This window comes from Mauremys mutica, chromosome 7 (genome assembly GCF_020497125.1).
Source record: "Mauremys mutica isolate MM-2020 ecotype Southern chromosome 7, ASM2049712v1, whole genome shotgun sequence".
Classification (NCBI taxonomy): Eukaryota; Metazoa; Chordata; order Testudines; family Geoemydidae; genus Mauremys; species Mauremys mutica.
Window position 1 is genome coordinate 26,348,209 of NC_059078.1, and position 12,414 is coordinate 26,360,622.

The 12,414-nt window shown below is 40.9% G+C and overlaps 1 long non-coding RNA gene across 2 annotated transcripts in view; it reads right to left on the reverse strand.

Annotated features, from left to right (window-relative positions):
- Window positions 1-470: 470 nt before the first annotated feature.
- LOC123375066 overlaps window positions 471-12,414 on the reverse strand; it is a 61,881-nt gene continuing 49,937 nt past the window's right edge. Inside the window, exons 5-7 of one of the 2 annotated variants that reach the window (XR_006581304.1) lie at window positions 3,659-3,757; window positions 1,803-1,911; window positions 471-588 (exon numbers count right to left, since the gene is read on the reverse strand). This is a non-coding gene — a long non-coding RNA (uncharacterized LOC123375066). The remainder of the gene's footprint in view (window positions 589-1,802; window positions 1,912-3,658; window positions 3,758-12,414) is intronic. The other variant, XR_006581305.1, reaches the window with a different exon arrangement.

A 12,414-nucleotide genomic window follows, 5' to 3' on the forward strand; every position in this document is an offset into this window, starting at 1 on the left:
AGTTTTGTTTTTCCAAACCAAAACCAGGAGTGGTTTGGATCTGGGTCCCATTTCATCTGAACTCCCACAGATCAGGGGTGGGGCAGGGAGAGGTTCTGTGAAACGGTTCTGTCTTTGGCCAATTTCTAGAGGAGAGGCAAGTGAACTATTGTTCTACATCGCCAAGTCTTTAACATTGTTTTACTTTTTCTTTGTCATCTCTCCGTGCATCCTGTATTCACTTCATCACACTTATCAACAATGGCAGTGCTAGAAATATCCCCAGGAGAGCAGCAGCCTCTCCCTTGGTAAGATACGAGGTTGAGAAAACAATTAAGCAAGCCCAAACCAGCTTGACCCTGGAATTTATACTTTAAAACCTTAAAATGCATCATGCAACCAGTCCCAATCCCTCTTTCTACAGGGAATAACTAAGCAGTACCCACAAGCAGGGAAAAAGTCATATAAAACCCTGTCAAGAGGCTAATGTGGTCTCTTTCTTTTATTGTTTGTTTATTTCACTTATAAAAACTTTTTTTTTTGCTGCCAAATCCTTTAGCTATTCAAGATGGGCTGCACCAAGTCCTTCATTCTTCTTTTGGAAAAGTCCTGTAGATTTTAATAAAGAAGAATAAATTTTGTTTACCCTTTTTAAAAAATCATTCTGCCGAATTTAATACAGAATTGTATCACTTGAATAGAGTTTTATAGGGTGGTTCAAAAAGTAAAGGGTCCTATGGAAAGTAAAGAAGTAACTTTTAAATTATCTAGGTTTTTAGATTTATTTATTCTTTTATGCCTCATCATTGGTTACTGCCTCACTAAATTCTATAGGATTTTTCCCAAAAGGCTATGAGGTCAACTTCTAGGGTTTCTTGGGTTGTAGCTTTTGTGAGGTGTGTGTGTGTGCAGCTATATGCACAGAGGCACTTGTGTGCACCCAGATAGAGACAGTCTTGATGTAACTTTATTAACAAAAAGTCAGAGGGACAGTGTATAACTATCTTGTGTGCTGCTGTAACTACAGAAAACCATTAGGGGGAGCTCTGTTACTTATTCCAATAAAATCTGTAAGATTTGTTACAATGCTTTAGGTTTTTTATTTTTTTAAATGAGGAATCCATATGGTGAGAAAATTCCAATTTAGGCCCCAGACGCAGACAGCAGAAGAACATTTTCAGTCTGAAAGTTGACCGCTTCCTTTTTAATTACACTAATATTGATATGGCTGGATTCAGGGGGCATAAAACAACTACTGCTGTTTTTTAGGGTTAGATTGGATTAAACATTGTTCATATGCTGCTCATATAATATCAATATTACAGCTCTAAGAATTCCAAAACTGTGAATTTTCCCTGCCTCTTCCTCCTCCCTTCACCAAAAAACATCAAGAGATTGGCTTAAAAGTAATGAGAATTTTAAAAAAATGTGTGTATGATCTTTCTTCTCATGCTCATTATAGGCACTGTGCGTGGGTAATTTTGCATGCAGGAACACATAAAGCCTGCACAGTTTTAAAAGGAAGTAGAAATAGAGTTGAAGAATGGATATGCCTTTATCTTGTATTAATAACATGTTGAATTGAGAAACAGAGTAAAACATACATATCATTACATTAGGTAATTCAGGTATAACGCTGCTATAATTTTAAGGCTTTGGGTTTCTATTTTTTCCCTTGTTTGCCTGAATCCTACAAATTCTACTGAGTACTAACCCTGGGACCTAGAAAACATTTCATTTGTTTTCCACATACAGTAGATTTGGATAGAGTTCCACTATTTTAGGACTGTCTGAAAGGTTCATTTATTTCTTACAGAGCTTACCTATGAGGCTACCCTGACGTAGGATTCAATATCAACATTTGAGCTTTTTGGCTATATACTTTGCAGGTCAAGAAATGTAAGCTGCTTCAAGTGATAAAATCCAATACATCTGTAATAAATAAACACATGAACGGGCAAATTGTACCCTCTGTTTCATACGCCCAGGTCCTGGGGCAAGGATCATCTTTTTGTTTCGGGTTTGTACAGTACCTAGCACAACAGGGTCCTGGTCCATGACTGCAACTCTTAGGCATTGCCAGGATACTAATACTGACAACAAAGTATTTGAGTTTTGGCCTGATCCCGCAGGATGCTGAGTGCCTTTGGTAGGGTGCTGATTACCTTCTTCTCCCAGTGACTCAGCACCTCAGAGGAAAAGGTCCTGAGTGAGGATATTTAGGGTATATCTACACTGCAGTAAAACACCTGTGGCTGGCCCATGTCAGTTGACTTGGCCATGCAGGGGCTTCAGCTGCAGGATTGTAAAACTGCAGTGTATTTGTCCGGGCTCAGGCTGGAGTGTGGGCTCTGGGACCATTCCCCCTTGCAGGGTCCCAGAGCTGAGGCAGCCTGACCCCCGATATCTGTGTTGCAGTTTTACAGCCCTGCAAGCCCACATCAGCTGACATGGGCTTGCTGAAGGTCTTTTACTGCAATGTCGCCATACCTGTAGTGGCTCTAACAATTTGAAATGAGTAAATTAATACATTTATAAAAGTGCAAGAGATGAGGGTGAAGGTGAATAACCCAAACTGGTTGTCTCATTTGTAATATTCCTTGCATTCTTAGATAAATAAAGATTGACTGAGGAGATAAACTGGTTTAAACTGCACCAGGAACTTGTTATTTTAAGAGATATCAGCAGTCTTCTAACAAACAGTCATTGGCACTGCTTTCCCTGTTTTCCTCTTGTGCAACCTAGCTGGTTACACTTCTGGTAGCTTGTCAGCACTTTCTTTAAGGGTAACACAAACCCGCCTAAATCTACTAACCTGTGAAAAATGAATTATATAATGTATAATAAAGAAGATTCTCCTTTTAATGACTGTGTACAAGAAGCCCCAGAAGCCTTTTCCCCCCCGCATTTCCAGAGCTCATGTGCAATTTAGACCAAGGTCTTTCTAGGAGACGTGGCCAGGAGGTTGGCAAGAGGGAACATGAATCAATGACTTTGTCTCAGACATATTAGACAACACTCTGGAAGAGACAATAATGACAAATAATGCAATGTATGGTAAAATAATTACGCCAAATCATTTAGCGGCAAATGCTGACCCCTTACTCACATTGTACCTTACTCTGTGTGTAATCCTATTGATTGGAATGGACCTACTTCTGGAGTAAGACACTATGCAAGTGTAATTAAAGGTGTCAGATTCTTGCCCGTGGGGAGCATGATTGTACAATGTAAAAAATACATTAGAATGGTTTTTCTAAAACTTTTTAGACAGACACTGAAATCATTTTTTCTGGAATTAAAAAAAAAAGTACACTGGTATGTGGTCATTGGTAAAGGATGATGATGAAAAAAGGGTGAATGAGAATGCCAAATTACCTAATAAGCTTATGGCATAGTCTATCTAATGTCCCTCCTTCCCACAGAAGTGGTATAGAAACCCCTTTTGCTAGAGCAGCCAACAGGGGAACTGGGTAATTTCATCCTTTTATCACTAGCAGGTAAAGCAGCAAAATGTTAATGGCAGAGCCAGTCTGTATTTTTAACAGAAGAGTACTTACAGTACCGATCAGTTCCAAAGGGAAATCACTTAACCATTTGGGAAGTGAACAACTAACTGACAGGCTTTGGCAAGAATTAGCGGGTCTGTACCTTAGTGCTTAGTAAATTGTAATCTTACCTTTAATGTTGTACAATCAGTTGCAAAGTGACTGAAGACTCCTGTGGTGTGCAGGAAATGTCAAGCACATCACTTTCCTCAGAAGTGTCATTAATAAGCCTGAGGAGGATACAAGTGATTTTTATGAGTAAAAATAAAATAACACACACACACACACCTCACAAACCTGAAATGGAGAAAGACTGAGTTGCATTGAAAACGGTTGAGGGACATCATTTATACTTATAGTGGAGCAATGTAAATTGCTTAAATATGATAAAAGGGATTCAAGTACTGTTAATGGCCAGAACAGATTGCCTCAAAAATATCTTCCAAAGTGACTTTATTTTGATTAGCTTCAATGCTGCCATTTCTTAGTCCCTAGATGACTAGCTACTTAACATATTATTTTTATGATGTGGACCAAGATTTTTGTGCAAAAGAAAGAAAAAAAATCCTAACTTTATATACAAGAAACTACATTGCTGGATGGCCGCCTTCCTTATCCCTATTGCGACACCCTGGTGGAAGCTAAGCCGAACAGCTGCTTTGAGCCCCAGCTAAAGAAATAACATGTTTTAATTTGCCAATTTTAGCAAAAGGCACATTTTCAGCATTTTTCTGATGCACAGAGCCTTCTTTTTTTGTTAGGACCCTCTAATTTTAAAAAAGAAAAGAACCCAGCAAAGACAAGTAATAATGCTGGCATGGAATGTTGATTCTCTGCAACATTTTGAATGATTTTTTTTTATACTGATGTCGTATGGTATTATAGGCAGAGCTATGGACAGTCATTTTATGGGAAATTCTAAAAGGGAGCAATTGCTAGTTTGTTGGTGGTACAAATGCATGTACACTGGAGCTTTTGATGGTATAAAAAGATCACACTGCTAACCAGCATTACTCTACTAGCAAGAGTTTTAAGTGGAGACCTGGCCTCAGAAGGCATTGTGATGCTAGTGGGAAGCAGGTAGTAGGAAAGCAATGGTAGCAAAAGAGAGACTTCCAGATAGTCTCCTCTAAATGCATGCTACTGGGGGCTTGGCTACATATGGAACTGTACCAGAACAATTATACTGGTATATTTATACTGCTATAGTTACATCGGCATAATGCCCCTCGTGGATATTCTTAATGTCGTAGCAGAGTACCTTTTGGTGGTGGTGGTGTTTTGTTTATATTAATCTGTTTTCAAAGCAAAAAAAGACACTCAGTCTGGAAGAGAGTAGCCACATGAGGAGTTATACTGGTGTAACGGTAGCAGTAGAATTATACCACTATTGTTATGCTAGTAAATTTCCTTGTGTAGAACGGCCATGATAAGGATTTCCTTCCTGGAATGTCATAGTATCTGTGGGGTTCAGTGATTTCTGCCATTGTCCTCATTGCCCTTAAAAAAGCAAACAAAAACCCTTCTCCTTAGAGGATACAAAGTTGTAAACACTTGACCGAGCCCCTCAGTCCCCCTTTTAAGGTTTCTTTGAAGCCAGGGCTGAACTAACCCTTGCTTAGGCAATGCCAGCCAAATTGTGTTTACAGCCAGTGCATTTTTTTTCCATTGCACATGTGCCCAAAAATCTGTTTGGTCACACATCTGAGTTTACCTGTAATCCTCAGGGATTTTCTAGTTTGCCTTGGGGGAAAAGTTATGTCAATAACGTGTCCCAGTTCAGTGGTTGCCTCCTGCTTGCCCGCCTCTGTTCTTGCCATGTACTTTTAAAAGTACAATGTGAAATGGGTTAATACTTACCTAGTTTATAGGAGTTGTGTTAGTCTAAAGTCTTTTAGGTTTTGAAAGTGTTTTGACATCACCTGTTCAAAGGTGCTATAGAAATGCAAAGCAGTTGCTGTTGTTTTAGTTGTTAATGATTACTCTGGCTTGAACAATGTTATAGCTGGCCTTTCTCATTCAGCAGGTTTTCAGAGGCATTGTACTCAAACCAGAAACCCACCCAGGCAGGGCAAGTTTTCACTCTGGATCTGAGCTGTCATGGCTGACCATTTCCATAACGGGCCAAACCAAAATCCTGGCTTCCTGACAGCGCCAAATTTGGCATCAAAACCTCCAGAATGAAACTTTGGGATGGGCCCATCTTTAGTTCCCAGAACTGTTGCACTAGTTTCCCTGTTGGTCATTTTCAGCGAGAAAAGAGGAAGTATGTGCTTGTGATTAGAGTGTTAGACTGGGCATCAGGATAGCTGCGGTCTCTTTCTGCCTTGGCGCCTGACTTCCTGTGTGACCTTATGCAAGACATTTAATCTCTTTATGCCTTAGTGTCCTCATCTATCGGCAGGGGCTAATTACACTTTCCAGGGCTGTTCTGAGAATACATTTGTTAATGGGGGTAAGATGTACAGTGATGCATGCCTCCACTGACCAAACAATAACGCAGAAGTCACTCCAAGTTTGAGAATCCAGGAGGCACTTGAGGGCATTGCCTGTCTATGTTTTGCCTAAGGAACTACTGGTAGTTCTTTTGCCCCCATGTACTGGTATGGACCACGCAGTCCTATGGCTGGGCTTTTGGCAGCACAATGAATCCTTTCATATCAGATTCCAGTCTTGCATGGTGCCATGACACAATACAGGTATTAGGAGGGTGTGTTGGGCATGCTTTCACAGTTAAGGAGAATTTGTAATTTGCAGAAACATTTGGAAAGTAAGCAGTCTAAGCAGGCCTCTCCCTAATAAAGCATTTTTGGCAAAAGTATAATTTTTAGTTTGTGAGTAATATATCATGAACATTTTGAGATAGCGGAGTGGAAGAAGATTTTTTTGCTTGGCATTTTTAAGCCAGAGCCTTAATTTGGCAATGATGTAGGCTGGCTAATGCATGAGGTTGGAATATAAAAGCAACAGCAGAAATATTTCATTTTAAAGTTCACTATGTAGGCTATGGCCCAATCCTTCAACCTTTATTCAGTCAAGGAAATGTTGTATACACATTGGTAAAGTGTTCAAGAGCGGGCCATGTGAGCAGTACATCTAAACTCATTTCTCCAGCCAGTGGTCAACATTTTGTAATAAGTGACACCGAAATGTGGTCTGCTGCTTGATTCCTTATTCAAAGCTGCCAAGTTACTTCCTCTGTCACTTCAAATCCACCCATTAGCTGGTGGCAATTTTTCCTTGCAAAACCAAAAGCAAGAAAGCAGCATTGCTTTGTGAAGCTATGAGAGATTGGAGTAAGGATGCTGCACCTGGGACTCTCCGGTCATATGCCTGGTCTCCGTGCACATGAAATCTGCATGTTGCATCGTTAGGCCAGATGTCACAAGTCTAGTTAATTGTCAGCTCTGCCCTCGAGTTTATACTGTGTCATTTTTATTGTTTTTTTTTTAAAAACCCTTTCCTTTGCCTGGTTTTATGTTGTGTGTGTTGGACTTGGGACTGGATTGTGCAGACTGCACAGTGCCCAGGGTAAGGAGTGGGGCAGAGCTATATCACTGCTGTGGGAGGAGAGGCTCAGCAAGCTCCCTGGCACACAAGGGGAGGGTGGCATAGCATACATCTTCTGGGCCGGTCTCATTTTCTGGCGTAGCACCGGGGGTATGTAGGGGGGGAGCCATGGCCCTACCCTAGCCAAGCCTGCTTTGGGGTGGATCGCAGCCTCAGAGAGCCAGAGAGGGAACAGTCCATATGCATCGCTGAATTCAGGGACTGCAATTTTGGTTGATTCTTACATGGACTGTACAGGGCAAGTGGGAACACCTTCGAGTTTACCCACAAAATGGCTAGCCTCAATGTGGCCTTTAGGTTGCAAATTCTTTGAGGCAGGGATCAGGACTATTTGTGTAAACTTTGACAAATGCCAGTCAAAGATAGAGCAATACATAAATGAATGATCAAGAAACAAAAATACCCAAATGATAACAGAACAATAGGTTTAAAAACGTTTATCACCCTAACTCTGCTTTTCACCATTCTCAGCTTGGAAGAGGGAGCAGAATCTGCTGTCCAATACTTCTCCACCAGTGAACTGGGTTGGCCACTACAGGACAGCTGCAGTGTGATGTGGAAGGATACAACCCTGTACACACATAACTCACGGGTGGAGTGCTTGGTGTTCTGACTCTATTCAATTGGACTGTATATGGTAATAAGCCCTGTACCTGCTAGAGTTTGCAAGAAAGTGTCCAAAGGGCTGTCACATCAGGAAGTGGGTTTAAGCTGATATAATTGGCACAATGAGGAGGTCAAGCCGAGCCGTGTAGCAGAAGAAAATAACTAGTAAGAGGAGGCTGTAAGAAGCTGTAGGTAAGAGTAGTCAGTGCCTCCCTTAAACTTAAATGCTTAGAGGCATGATACAACTTTGATAAGTTTGGAAGTTATAGTTTTATTTGCTACCTCATTAACTTAGAATGTTATTTTCTATCATTAATATGTAAATGAAATCTCATAAAAATAAAAGCACTGTTTGCATGACACACAGTGAAGTTAAGCCATAAACAGGTTTCACACACAAAAAATGTCCAGGGTACCCATCCTGCTGCTACAATATGTAGTATCAAATAAGAACTGAGTAATGTTTCTAGACACAGGGAACAACAGGTAAATATTTAACTCCTAAGTAAACATGCTAGATTCCAGAATAAATGAAACTAGGTCATGAGAAAAAATTTTAAAAAATTGTTTACAAGTTTTTCTTTAAAAAGGAATGGCCATCCTTTGTATTTTTTTACAAAAAACCAAACGACTAAGAAAAAAACGAAAGTAACAAACATCATTACCACAGTTTGAATAATTTACTACATATGATTTTCCCACCAAAATGTTGATAGGCTAAATGCTTAATTTATTTTTGCTGTGTATTCTTCTTCCCTTCAATAGCTCATGCCAAATTGCTGTCCTGTGGTAAAAGAAGTCAAGTAGAGTCAAAAAGTATATTTTAATTACAAATATCAGACAGAAATTTATTAGTTTTCTTTTTTATTAGTAACAGATTGTTGGCAGAATTATTTATTCAGAAGCCATGTTATTTTGCTGGAATAATATAAAGAGCAGGACATTGCATGTGATAAGTGGTTGTGTTGGCAACCCTATTTCCTTTGCTGCTGCTATTTGGTAGAAACCTGGGCCAGTTCTTGAGCTGGTGTAAATTGATGTAGCTGCACTGACATCAATAGAGCTATACCAGTTTATGCCAGTTGAGAATCTGGCCCATGAAATCAAAGCTATTAATCTGACCTCATTTGGCAAGTGGATATAGAATTAAGCTTTGGGATGAGACCATTTGGGGTCATTACCTTTGAAACTGTCATTACAAAAATCTAAAAACACATTGCTTTTGCCAGTTTTTTTCCAGAGTTGGAATAAGAACTTAATTCTGTTAAAGATAAGTTATTAAAAAGTAACTAAACCTGGCAAGAAAAGTAACGAGATTGGTCTCATGGAGTATTATTATAAAAGTTGTGTTACTGATACAACATAGGCTATTTTTTATCATTTTCTTCCCTTATTTTTCATTGTTATCAGTATGATTTACATAAACCTGATACATTTATATGTGTGAAACAGATGCAAAATGAAGCAGTAGAATCTGTTCTGACCATATTTTTTCAATCATAGACATGATTTATGGAAATGTTCTTTTATGTCAAAAATTTAAACAAAACAAAACCCCACATTAATTATAAACCTAACATTCAATTCCATTTGATCCTTTAGGGAGCTAGGGGATGTAAAACTTTTAAGCAAATAAATAGTTTCTTTACCAAATCAGTCTTCATTAAATGCTGCCTGGAAAACAGCATGTGACTTCAACTTAAAGTACTAGAGAACTAAATTAGATGTTAGAAATTTGGTCTTATTACAAAAATATTTAATATCTACAGTTTCCATCCAGCACAGTGAAGCTGCAGTTTTCTGAGCCAAACAAGCTGTGAAAGGTTCTGGTTCTGGCTTCCCAGTTGACCAGCCTAGTACGGCTTCTGGTCACATTACTGTAGAGAAAGCACTAAATAATCCTGGGTGCAAGAGAATTGTAGAGGAGCTCAAGATTAGTAAATGCTCCTTTTTCTGCCCCATGCTCCGCTACTCCTTATACTGAGCCAATCCTTCTTCCCCTTTTGGAGATGTGCCATTCAGTCAAATTGTAATAACTCCCTGGCATCACTCCATGAGTAGGAGAGAGATAAAGACTTGTATGACCTAGGAGGGTCTGTGGAAGTACAGGACTTCATGGTTGTAAATGAGATAAACATCATCGCTGTTTGCTTTACCGCTTGACCTAATGAGGGCACTCAGCTAAAGAAGTATGAGGAGAGGGATAGCTCAATGGTTTGCACATTGGCCTACTAAATCCAGGGTTGTGAGCTCAATCCTTGAGGGGACCACTTAGGGAATCTGGGGCAAAAACAGTACCTGGGCTGCTAGTGAAGGCAGGGGGCTGGACTCAATGACCTTTCAGGTCTATGAGATAGGTATATGGCAGCTCACCCTGTAAAGGACCACATTTCCTATTCAGGACAAGCCACTCTGTATATAAAACCATGTTGTCAGGTGTCTCTCACCCAAAATCTCTCAAGAGAGGCAGGTATTGGCAGAGGGCTCTATCTTTTCCATACAAATTTTTGGTGGGAGTCCTTCAGCCTGATGGAATCTCTCTTACTTTGCTGATGGGCCCCAACACCCTTGGTCAGGGAGGCATCTTTGCCTGTGGGAGCCCTTTAAAATTGCTCCCCAGCAAGTATCAGATGGCATACCTCATTCACCTCACCACCTTGTCAGGGTGCTGACACAGTCTCCTGCACACTAGCCTGCATAGCCAGGGAGGCCACTAGCATTTGTGCTGTCAGCAGCTGTGCAAGTTCCCTTTCTACCGGATGAGGTCCTTGGCTGTTAGCAGCATTCCCCACTATCACAATTTAATCTCACCTCTTGCAATATGTGGTATTTTCTAAAAGCCTCAGTTCCATAGGCATGTGATTACTGGAGATGTCTGCTTTTTTTTTTTTTTTAACTGTAAGTTTCTAGCCCTCATGGTTGCAGAGAAAAGCTTTAGAATGTGAACCCTAAAGGCTCATAACCAGCAGGCAATTGAAAAAAAAAAGGATTACTTTTAAATCTCATTATTTTTAAACCAATCATATGATTTTGGGAGTCTGACTCATGATTTTTGAATGTGTGGAGCCAGGAGTATTGAATGCTGGGAACCTAATTCAACATTGTAGAGCTAATCCCTCATGACAGCAGTTCTTGGACTGCGGTCTGTGGAACACTGGTGGTCTGTGGTGAGCGGCTACCTCTCTTCTCCTTATTTCCACCTGCTACATCTCATTAAAAGACAGCTAAAACTGCATCACACACTTTCCCTTGTTAGCAATTGCTGTGCTAGGGATACTATGCAATGAGATATGAGGTGGTCCACACTATAAGGCAGAGGTCCTCAAAATATTTCTTAATGATTTGCAGTATCAATATTACGGCACTGTAGTTGTCGGCTACAATGAAAAAGAAGTGGCTTATGCAATGTATTTGTAATAAGTAAGCACAGGCATAATTGATTAAAAAATGTTGAGTTACTTTCTGATATGACATGAGAGAGGGCTGTAATTATGATTTATTTAGGAAAATTGTTCATTGATTTATCTAGGAGGTAGGATTATTTAGCTTGGAGGTAGGATTATTAGATGTCTGTTCACATTATGAGCTGGGCAGGATTGAGAACTCTGTATGCCCTTGAAGCAAACGGCCACAGATAGAGTGGACACATACGGGAGCCAAAGAGAGGACAACAGGGGCTAGTTTGCAGGGAGAAGGGGAGGCTGCTGATCTTGGTCTGGGTGTGAATCAAAAGCAGACTGCCTCCCCAACTTGGCAGTATGTATGACCTAGAGAGGAAAGGAGAACACCAAGTGGTCAAGGCTGATACCCTAATACAGGAACGCCTCACTTAAAGTCATCCCGGTTAGTGTTGTTTCGATGTTAAGTTGCTGATCAATTAGGGAACAGGCTCGTTTAAAGTTGTGAAATGCTCCCTTCTAACGTCCTTTGGCAGTCGCCTATTTTGTCCACTGCTTGCAGGATGAGCAGCCCGTTGCAGCTAGCAGGTGGGTGGTAGGAACCAGGGTGGACCAGCAGCCCCCCTATCAGCTCCCCACTCCCCTAAGTCCCCTGTGCAGCAGCTGTCCCTCCCCCTGCTGCCATGTGCTGCTCCTGCCCTCTGCCTTGGAGCTGCTCCCAGAGACTCCTGCTTGCTATACGGGGGGAGGGGAGAAGATGGGGGCTAATGTCAGGGTGTCTCCCCCTCCTCCCCTGCTCCTGCACCCCACTTACCCCATCTTCCATAGAGCTGGGGGACGCATGGAGGGAGGGGGGGAGGGAGGGAGCTTCTAGCTGTGGGTCTCAGGTCTCAGCAAGCTGATTTAATTAACAAGGCAGTGTCCTTAAGCCTGAGGTCAGCTACTTAAAGAGGAAATGTGCATTTTTTCTCTCTCACACAGGGTGTGTGTCTCTGTCTGCTCTCCCTCCTTTCCTGCTGCCTTGTAGACTGTTGTGAGAGTTAACCCTTGAGGGCTCAGTCAATTGCTAGTTCATTTAGCAGTAAGGCATTCCCTGGGAAATATCCCACCCTCTGACTCCTCCACCTCAACCAAGCTTCACAATCATCATCACGGTGTACCAGTATTAAATTGTTTGTTTAAAACTTATAGTGTGTGTGTGTATGTATGTGTGTGTGTATATATATATATAGTCTTTTGTCTGGTGAAAAAAAATTCCCTGGAACCTAACCCCCACATTTACATTAATTCTTATGGGGAAATTGGTTCGCTTA